This window comes from Manis javanica, chromosome 2, assembly GCF_040802235.1.
Source record: "Manis javanica isolate MJ-LG chromosome 2, MJ_LKY, whole genome shotgun sequence".
In the NCBI taxonomy this organism is placed as follows: Eukaryota; Metazoa; Chordata; class Mammalia; order Pholidota; family Manidae; genus Manis; species Manis javanica.
In genome coordinates this window covers 26,437,575-26,447,979 of record NC_133157.1, presented here as the reverse complement: position 1 = coordinate 26,447,979, position 10,405 = coordinate 26,437,575, and the positions used below count along the sequence as shown (strand labels likewise).

At 36.7% G+C, this 10,405-nt stretch overlaps 1 pseudogene; it reads left to right on the top strand.

The window, feature by feature from the left end:
• Positions 1 to 447: 447 nt before the first annotated feature.
• Positions 448 to 3,795, top strand: LOC140844979 (olfactory receptor 13C8-like; annotated as a pseudogene).
• Positions 3,796 to 10,405: the final 6,610 nt, after the last annotated feature.

Genomic DNA, 10,405 nt, shown 5'->3' with positions numbered 1-10,405 from the left:
CTACCATTTTTTTGTCTTATGATTATGACAAGGACTACCAAGTCCACATTAAATAGGAGCTGTAAGAGTGGGCATCCTTATCTTAGTCCAGATATTAATGAGAATGTATAAACTGTCTTTATTATTAGGGAATAGCAATTTGCTAAAGGTTTCTGGCATAAGTTTTCTTTCAAGATTAGGAAATTACTTTCTGCTTGTGAACTTCAAATAGTTTATATGAAAATTTTGAATTAATCTTCACCAAATTTATTTCCTGCATCCCTTGAAATAATTCTATTTTCTTTAGTATGTTTATATCATGATTTATTGGTGATGTTTACAAAATCTTAAAGTAATTCACATGTCATACAATAATAGTCCTGCCTCCTTGAATTTAATGAATAAAACTATGTATCTGAATACATATTTAGACATACAATAATCTAATACAAATAAATACATACACTGATAAGAGACTAATCAATACATAAACTAATATTTCATTATTATTTTACCAAAACTGTACAAAATACAGAGTATTAATATTATTTCGTACTGATTACAATGGTGGTTTTCATACTATGCCCCTGGGTTTACATACCATGCCCCTTCGTTTCAATGCTATGCCTCCTTCTTAAACTGAATCAAGGGAGAAAGAGTAAATAAAGTACTAAAGGGATAGGGCTTCATCTTCCCTGCAAACCAGTGTAACTCTAACTAGGGAAACTCTTTTTTTGTTTGTGTTATATGTTATATGTTTCTGTATAAATCCTATTTGCTAAAAAATAATGCCTGCAAAACACTGGTTTCGTTAAATGTATACATTTTGAATGAAAGCATTATTACTGTTACTCCCTAAGTGATAGTTCCTGCATGCAGTGAAAATAAGGAAATGAAGTGGGACCTACAATATACAACACCGTATCTCTCTGCTTATGATAAAATTGGCATTGTAAATACTTCCTATTTGTTTGTATTGAAGAAAATATTTATTTGAACACACACTTCCTCATCATATTGAGGTAGAACTGGAGTATATAAATATATGTCCCTTTTTTGATGAGCCTGATTTTTGCAATAAGGCTAAAAGATATTTAATGATGACTTACACCACCAGAACAAAAAAAAACTGATCTCTAAAAAGAAATTCAACCACACAAAACTGCATTATGAGTTTAATAGCCCTGGACACTTGTACTGTCATGGGTTCTTTATTCCATGACCTAATATTGAAAGTTCCAGCTTACATCTGCATTAGTTTAAAGATAAATATACTAATGTTATCTATTAAAACTTAAAAACTCACTTATTCAGATTTTAAAAGAAATCAAAACATTTTTTATTTTTGCTTCTAATGTATGGTAGGCCTACTATGCCTAGTGGATGGATGAGTTGGCTCTGCAGCAATGGGTCAAAAATTCAAATACATATATGATCCTGTCAGGTAATACAAATGACTGAGATAAACTGAGAATAATATGTTTATTGGCAACTATTATTCACTTCCACTAACAACAAGATGAGAGGGAGGAGGTTAATCTGTTGGAATGGCGAACAAGCTTCAAATGCAGTGGGTAAACTGTAATAGGTCTATAATAGAAATGGGCCAGTGTTTTAAAATATTACAATTTATTTGAAGACAAACTGAAAATATACATTTTTATAACATATCTCCCGCTTTTGAAATGTTGACCTCTAGTTCAAATTTAAAGCGTACTGCAGGAATCACAGTCAAACAAAACACATCTTTCTGCTGCATCCAGGCTGTAGGCCACTGATTGATGGTCAATATGTTAATGAATAGAAATGGCAATACACTGGTTTGGGATTCAAACATCATAGAATCAAATGTACCTCTCTTAACCCTGGGGAAATCAGAATAGGATTCCTACTCTAGTGGCCTGGATTAACAGTATGAAATTTGCCCCAGGGTTTTATTATTGCACGCAAATATAAAACTAAGTAGCACAGATTGTGACTCTTACAAGACATAGCTCTTACAGACACTGTATTAACAAGTATCTTTCTATCATCCATAGAGTGCTGTAGAAGAAGAGGTATATGTAATATGGAAAGAAGCAATGATACCATACTGAAAGAATTTGTTCTTGTTGGGCTTTCTGCCCACCCAAAGCTCCAGACAGTTTTCTTTGTGCTAGTTTTGTGGATGTACCTGATGATCCTGCTGGGAAATGGAGTCCTCATCTCAGTAATCATCTACGATTCTCACTTGCATACCCCCATGTATTTCTTCCTCTGTAATCTTTCCTACCTGGACATTTGCTACACAAGCTGTTCTGTCCCACTAACCCTTGACAGCTTTCTGACAGTAAAAAAAAAAAAGGGTTTCCTTCTCTGGGTGCATGGTGCAAATGTTTCTGTCCTTTGCCACAGAGTGTGTGCTTCTAGGCATGATGGCACTTGACCGCTATGTGGCCATCTGCTACCCACTGAGATACCCTATCATCATGAGCAAAGGTGCCTACATGCCTATGGCAGCTGGATCCTGGGTTACTGGGCTTCTTGACTCAGTGGTGCAGACATCTCTTGCAATGCAGTTACCCTTCTGTGCTAATAATGTTATTAACCATTTTGTCTGTGAAATTCTAGCTATCCTAAAGCTGGCCTGTGCTGATATTTCAATCAATGTACTCAGCATGGCAGGGTCAAATCTGATTGTTCTCGTTATTCCATTGCTAGTAATTTCCATCTCTTACATTTTTATTGTTGCCACTATTCTGAGGATTCCTTCCAGTGAAGGAAAACGTAAGGCCTTCTCCACCTGCTCAGCACACTTGACGGTAGTCATTATATTCTATGGAACTACCTTCTTCATGTACGCAAAGCCCAAGTCCAAAAGCTCTGGTGGCACAGATAATCAGGACATCATTGACGCCCTCATTTCTCTCTTCTATGGAGTAATGACCCCCATGCTCAATCCTCTCATCTATAGTCTAAGAAACAAGGATGTAAAGGCTGCTGTGAAGAACATGGTGGGTAGGAAAAACTTCTCTGATGGAATAAGAATACTGCTTTATGCTACGTGACTCAGAATCCACAGTGGCCACAGACACAAAATTCAAAAAGAGAAAATCACCGTGTCAAAACAAACTCACTATGTGACATTCAAAACCGTATGACAGGAATATTTAGGTTTGTTGTTGTCACTTAGCTTTTTGTTCTAACTTCAGAAATAAAACATGATTGTGGTTTAAAAAAATACTGTTAGGAAAATGCAAAATGTTGAAAATTTCTTAGGAAGCACCAGCAAAATACAATCACCCTTAAAACTTTAGAAAATAATAAAGGCACAAGGAGTTCTCAAAAACACTTTGTAACCTAAAATATGTATACTGTCATAAATTATGCAAAGGGAATATTAATTAGAACATGACATATTATATATTCATTTCTAATTTGTTCATTTATTTACTGGTTATGTCCACTTTACATATGTGCTCTCTGAGAGTGGAAACTTGTCTGTTTATTACCCTACAGCAGAGACCTAAAATATAGCCTGGTACATACAGATGTTCAACAAATTTTTTTCATCAGTAAATGAACTATACCATGTATAACAGTAGAAATGTATGTCTGTCATACCTGAGGTCACAAATTATTCAAAATGAAAGTTGAGTCAATGCAATGTTATCTAAATAAACTATATTAACAATATGTCATATGAACTCCCATAATATTACCTTTTATTTTCTATGTGATGTGTACTATACCACAGAAGAACTAGACTGGTTTACCAACAACCATAACTTTTCTAGATTTGAAACACAGTGAGACTAAGATAACTGAAAGAGTCCCCTGTTAATGCAAACTATGTTGTTTTTTATTGAAATATTATTGATATGCAATTTATATTGGTTTAAAGTATACAACACAGTGGTTTCTAAGTTTTGACTTAATGAAGTAGAGGTGGCATGGTAGCAGAGTTCCTCTTGGAGTTTGAAAAGAGACCACATTGTGATGAGGATTTATTTCCTACTTTGCATTAGATAACACAGTTCCTAAGCAGTAAAAGAACTAGACAGAACTGGTAATTGGCAAATCTTGCAATAAGAGGATAAGAAGTGGCAAAAGAGCAGGAGACAACTTGTTCAATAAATTGAAGAGCTATAGGGTTTTGGTGTTTGGCAACAAGAGAAAGATAGCTCAAAACTGAGATTTCTGTTGACTTGATGAGCACAGCCACACGGAAGAGTGCCAGTGTGAGGATGGGAGCCCAATTTACAAAGAAGGAATTGAGTTAAATATGTCAATAGAGAAAGATGGCGGCAGGAGACATGAGACAGAGGTATCCTCCCAAAACCACATACAATACGAAAATATAATTATTACAAATCCTGAAAGAACAACAGGAAAGAAGGGTACATCACACAGCACATACATGGAGAAAAGAACTGACCTCAAGGAACAGGGTAAGTACCAAACCTGTGATCTGGTGGGACCCATGCCCTTCCCCCACACCAGCTCACCAGCGAGAGGAAGGGAAATGGAGTGAGGAGAGAGTGGACCATTGAACACCTAGCACTGGAGACCTCCGCTGGGAGCATGAACCTACATTGCACGGTGCTCTGGAAATTAGTGGGGTTGGAAAGCTAAGACAGGCAGAATATATAGAGAGACTGAGATTCCAGCCACTTGTGGAAAACAGGGATCCACATCTGGCTGCTCTGGGACAAAAGAAAGGCAGGCAGTCTGAGAGACTTCCAAACAGTGAGAGAGCTGCTAAAGGGGCAGAGATTGCACAGAGCTTGCCACTCAGGGGAAAGGAGAGATGGAAAAAATTGCCATAGAGCACTCTGCACAGAAGGTCAAGAACATTCAAGACCTGCAGGTGCTCCATCCCCCTGGCTGACTATGCAGCTACAAGGCCCCCCACTGTGATACACAGCCTGGTGGCCTTCCAACCAGCTGGCCCACACCTGGTATGCAAACTGCCAGCCACTGCTCTCACGTCAGGCGAGTCAGAGGGAAGTCCTGCCTACAGCAGCTAAAAATGCAAAGCATACAGGCTTACATCTGTATATTCAGCCACTGGTTCTGGCACTGGAGATAAGCATAGAAGAGAGGAACCAGAAAACAGCTCTTTCCTTCCCCCAGTCACCAGCACCACTCCTCTGCAATTGCTGACATCACTCTAGGTGCTGAGCAGCTCCCGAGAGTAGAGCTCTTGGGCAATAGAAGGTGCCACATACAAATATGAAACATCAAAGAAACCTGATTCAAACCAAATCCCACAAACACAAGAAAAAGGGCCAAGTGAAACTGAACTCATCAATCTTCCAGACAGAGATTTCAAAATAAAATTTATGAACATGCTCAAGGAGGTAGAGAAAATTGTTCAAGAATTCAGGGAAGAATTCCAGACAGAGATTCAATAATGACAGAATATAGTATCAGAAATGAAATACACAATGGAGGGACTTAAAAGCAGTTTAGAATCTTGCTATGCTGATGGACAGTGACTGTAAAGGGGTTTATAGGGCAGACCTGGTATAGGGGAGAGCTTAGTAAACATAATATTCTTCATGTAAGTGTAGATTAAAGATAAAAAAAGAGAAAAGGGATTACTCCCTGATAGCATAAAACTAACTGTAAATCAACAATTAATGTATGCTTTAAATATCTTTAATTTTGATCACTTAAAGGGTGTCAGATGATCGGCGATGGATGTACACTTTTCTGATAATATTCCTTTCTCTTAAAAAAAAAAAGCAGTTCCTGTGTGGTAACCTCCAATGAGTTCTACACAATGGTATGAAGGGCATATCAAAGTGTGGGCAAAGCATCTGTTTGTGTTTATACAGAGGATCAAAGCCTAATTTGGCTACCCAGAAAATGAACTAAGATACGATATGAAGAAGAACTTCCAACATCAGCACTCTCTGGAAGAGTCATACCAGAAGATGATCATTAAAACACCTCAACAAAGATACAGGTGATGCTGCAGTTGTAGCTGCATTCATGCCACCAGTTCCTGGACTTGCCATGGGAATGAAGAAGGAGATATCTAAGCTAGCCTGTGCATACAGTAAAACAACAAATTGACTGGATCTATACTGTTGGAACTCAACCAAGATTTAGGAGAAGTGCAAGTTGTAGCGCTCCAAAATCTTACGACTACAGACTATCTACTGTTAAAAGAACATATGGGATGTCAACAGTTCCCAGGAATGGGTTGTTTTAATTTGTCTGATTTTTCTCAGACTGTTCAAGTTCAGTTGGACAATATCCACCATATCATAGATAAGTTTTCACAAATGCCTCAGGTGCCTAACTAGTTTTCTTGACTTCACTGGAGATGGCTGGTAATTATAGATCTGCTTTGGTTATGTAACTGTATTCCTATTATGTTAATGTGTGTGTGCAATTTAATTAGTAGTTTAAAACCTATACATACTTAAGGTACTCTACAAGAAGATATGTCAAAGAAATAATCAATCTTCCCATGTTTTCTACCATCTGCTACCTCTATAGCTTTTCTTCTTCCTTCCTAATTACAACCCTTAAATACAATTCATGCCTCATATCGAATTCATCCAGTATCATAATTCCTCCAAGTGGTAAAGATACCTCAAGACAAATGCTGAGCACAGAAGCCACAGGGCATAAATCTGCAAAATAAAAAGCTAACCTTTTCAAACAATATGGCTTCTCTCTCACTTACCAACTTTACATTTCCCTGTATGGCCCCAGAAGATGACTGGTTAGCCAGAGATGGGTAAGATTCCTCAAGGGAGGAACAACCTTAGACAGGCACAGTCGCAGGGGGGCCACCAGGTGAGAAATTGGGGATCAACAGAGGTGAGGCTTAGAACCTCAGCCCCCCCTGCTTTGAGAGAAATCTTCTGCATCCGTGCATGTTTTATTGCCCTTGTCTAGCTTGGATTAACACTTAGTCTACAGGCACACACCTGATCATCTACATTTGCCCTCTTACAGCACTAAACTATGTTTTCTACCTTTATCTTGCATCTACCTACCACTTCAGCATTTTATTTAAAAAATAATAATAATAATAAAGGGAGATATGTGGGATTCACATATAAATCAAGTATAAAAATCAAATGAATATTCATATTTGACCTGATTGTTTATAGTCCATAATGAGTGATCAAAACCAAAAGTTTTTGTGATGACTGCCCATGTACTGTTCACCATGTAAAAACTTATTCACTATGTAATAATTTGTTCACCATGTAAGAACTTGTTCGTTATGCTTCAGAAGATTGGAGACTGATGAGAATTAGGCTGGGGGTGGATTAATTATTGTGCATTGAGCATTGACACATCTATACAGAATTTTATTGTTGTTAACAACCATTTGATCAATAAATATGAGAGATGCCCTCTCAAAAAAAAAAACATTCATACCAATGAAAAAGCATTTAAAAAATAAATAAATAAAATAAACAGAAAAAAAAGCAGTTTAGATATAGTACAAGAGATGGTGATGGTAAATGGAAGAGAAATTAGAGAAGAGGAATACAAAGAAGCAGAGGTACAAAGAGAAAAAAGAATCTCTAAGAGTGAAAGAATATTGAGAGAACTGTGTAACCAATCCAAATGGAAAAATATTCATATTATAGGTGTACCAGAAGAAGAAGAGAGAGAAAAAGGTATACAAAGTGTCACTGGGGAGGTAATTACTGAAAAATTCCCCAATCTGGGGAAGGAGATAGTCTTTCAGGCCATGGGGGTTAACAGATCTCCCAACACAAGGGACCCACAGAAAACAACACCAAGACATATAATAATTAAAATGGCAAATATCAAGGATAAGGAAAGATTATTAAAAGCAACCAGAGAGATAAAAAAGACCAAATACAAAGGCTATACCATCAGGTTATATCATCAGACTTCCAACTGAAAGCTTACAGGCCAGAAGGAAGTGCCATGATATATTTAATGCACTGAAGCAGAAGGGCTTCAAACCAAGAATACACTACCTGGCAGGTCTATTATTTAAATTTGAAGGAGGGATTAAACAATTTCCACATGAACAAAAGCAGAGAGAAGTTAGCTCCCAAAAACCATCTCAATGGTGTATTTTGGAGGGACTGCTATACAAGGAGGTGTTCCTAAGGCTAAACAGCTGTCACCAGGGGTAATAAAACCATAGTAAAGATAGTAGAACAATTAATTACTAAGAAGATGCACTATTAAATCAACTATCCCCAATGTCAGTCAAGGGACAGAAAAAGAGAACAGAATATAATACCTAATATATAAAGAATGGAGGAGGAAGAAAAAAAGGAAAAAAAGAACCTTTAGATTGTGTTTGTAAAAACATGCTAAGTGAGTTAAATTACACTGTAAGATAGGAAAGAGGTTACCATTTAATTTTGGTAAACATGAATCTAAAACCTGCAGTGGCAGTAAGTACATATCTACCGATAATCACCCTAAATGTAAATGGTCTGAATGCACCAGTCAAAAGACAGAGAGTGACCGAATGGATAAAAAAAAGCAAGACCCATCTTTATGCTGCCTTCAAGGGACTCACTTCAAACCCAAAGACATACACAAATTAAAAGTGAAGGAATGGAAAAAGATATTTCATGCAACTAATAGGGAGAAAGAAAGCAGGAGTTGCAGTACTTGTATCAGACAAAGTAAACTTCAAAACAAAGAAAATCACAAGAGACAAAGAAGGACATTATGTAATGATAAAGGGGTCAGTCCAACAAGAGGATATAACCATTAGAAATATCTATGCACTCAACACAGGATCACCTACATATATGAACCAAATACTAACAGAATTGGAGGGGGAAATAGAATGAGATGTATTCATTTTAGGAGACTTCAAAACACCTCTCACTCCAAAGGACAGACAAAACAGACAGAAAATAACTAAAGAGACAAAAGCATTGAACTACATATTAGAACATATGAACCTAACAGAAATCTACAGAACACTCCACCCAAAAGCAGCTGGATACACATTCTTCTCAATTCCACATGGAACATTTTCAAGAATAAACCATATACTAGGACACAAAAAGAGCCTCAGTAAATTCAAAAAGATTCAACTTGTACCAACCAGCTTCTCAGACCACAAAGCTATGAAACTAGAAATAAATTACACAAAGAAAATGAAAAATCCCACAAACATCATCAGACTTCCAACAGAAACCAACATGCTCCTAAATAACCAATGGATCAATGACAGAATAAAAACAGATATCAAGCAATATATGGACACAAATGACAATAATTCAAAACTGCAAAGTCTGTGGGATGCAGAGAAGGTCATGAGAAGGGGGAAGTATATTGCAATAAAGGCCTAACTCAGGAAAGAAGAAAAATCCCATACAAACAGTCTAAACTCACAATTAACAAAACTATGAAAAGAACAAATGAGACCCAAAGTCAGTAGAAGGAGGGCATAATAAAGATTAGAGCAGAAATAAATAAAATCAAGAAGAATAAAACAATAGAAACAAACAGTAAATGCAGGAGCTGGTTCTTTGAGAAAATAAACACAACAGATAAACCCATAGCCAGACTTATGTAGAAGCAAAGAGGGTCCACACAAAAAGAGAATAAGAAATGATAAAGGAAAAATCACTACAGACACCACAGAAAGATAAAGAATTATTGGATAATACTATGAAAAATTACATGCTAACAAACTGCATAACCTGGAAGAAATGGACAACTTTAGAGAAAAATACTACCTGACCAGGTTGACCAAAGAAGAAACAGAAAATCTGAATAGACAAATTACCAGCAACTAAATTGAGTTGGTAATAAAAATACTACTTAAGAAACAAAGGCCTGGAGCAGATGGCTACACTGCTGAATTTTATCAAACATTTAGTGAAGACCTAATAACCATCCTCCTTAAAAATTTTGAAAAAGTAGATGAGTAGAGAATACTTCCAAAGTCTTTCTATGAGGCCATCATCTCTAATACCAAAATGAGGCTAAGATATGATGAAAATGAGAAAATTACAGACCAATACACTGATGAACACAGATGCAAAAATACTCAACAAAATATTAGCAAACCAAATTCAAAAACACATTAAAAAGATCATCCATAATGATCAAGTAGGATTTATTTCAGGGATGCAAGGATGGTACAATATTCAGAAATTCATCAACATCATCCAACATATCAACAGAAAGAAGGACAAAACCACATGATCATTTCCATAGAAGGCCAAAAAGCATTTGAAAAAATTCAACATCCATTCACGCTAAAAACTCTCAATAAAATGGGTGTAGAGGTCAAGTACCTCAATATAATACAGGCCATATATGACAAATCCACAGCCAACATCATACTTAACAGTGAGAAGCTGAAAGCTTTTCCTTTAAGGTCAGGAACAAGACAAGGATGCCCACTCTCTCCGCTTTTATTCAGCATAGTTCTGGAGGTACTGGCAACAGCAATCAGACA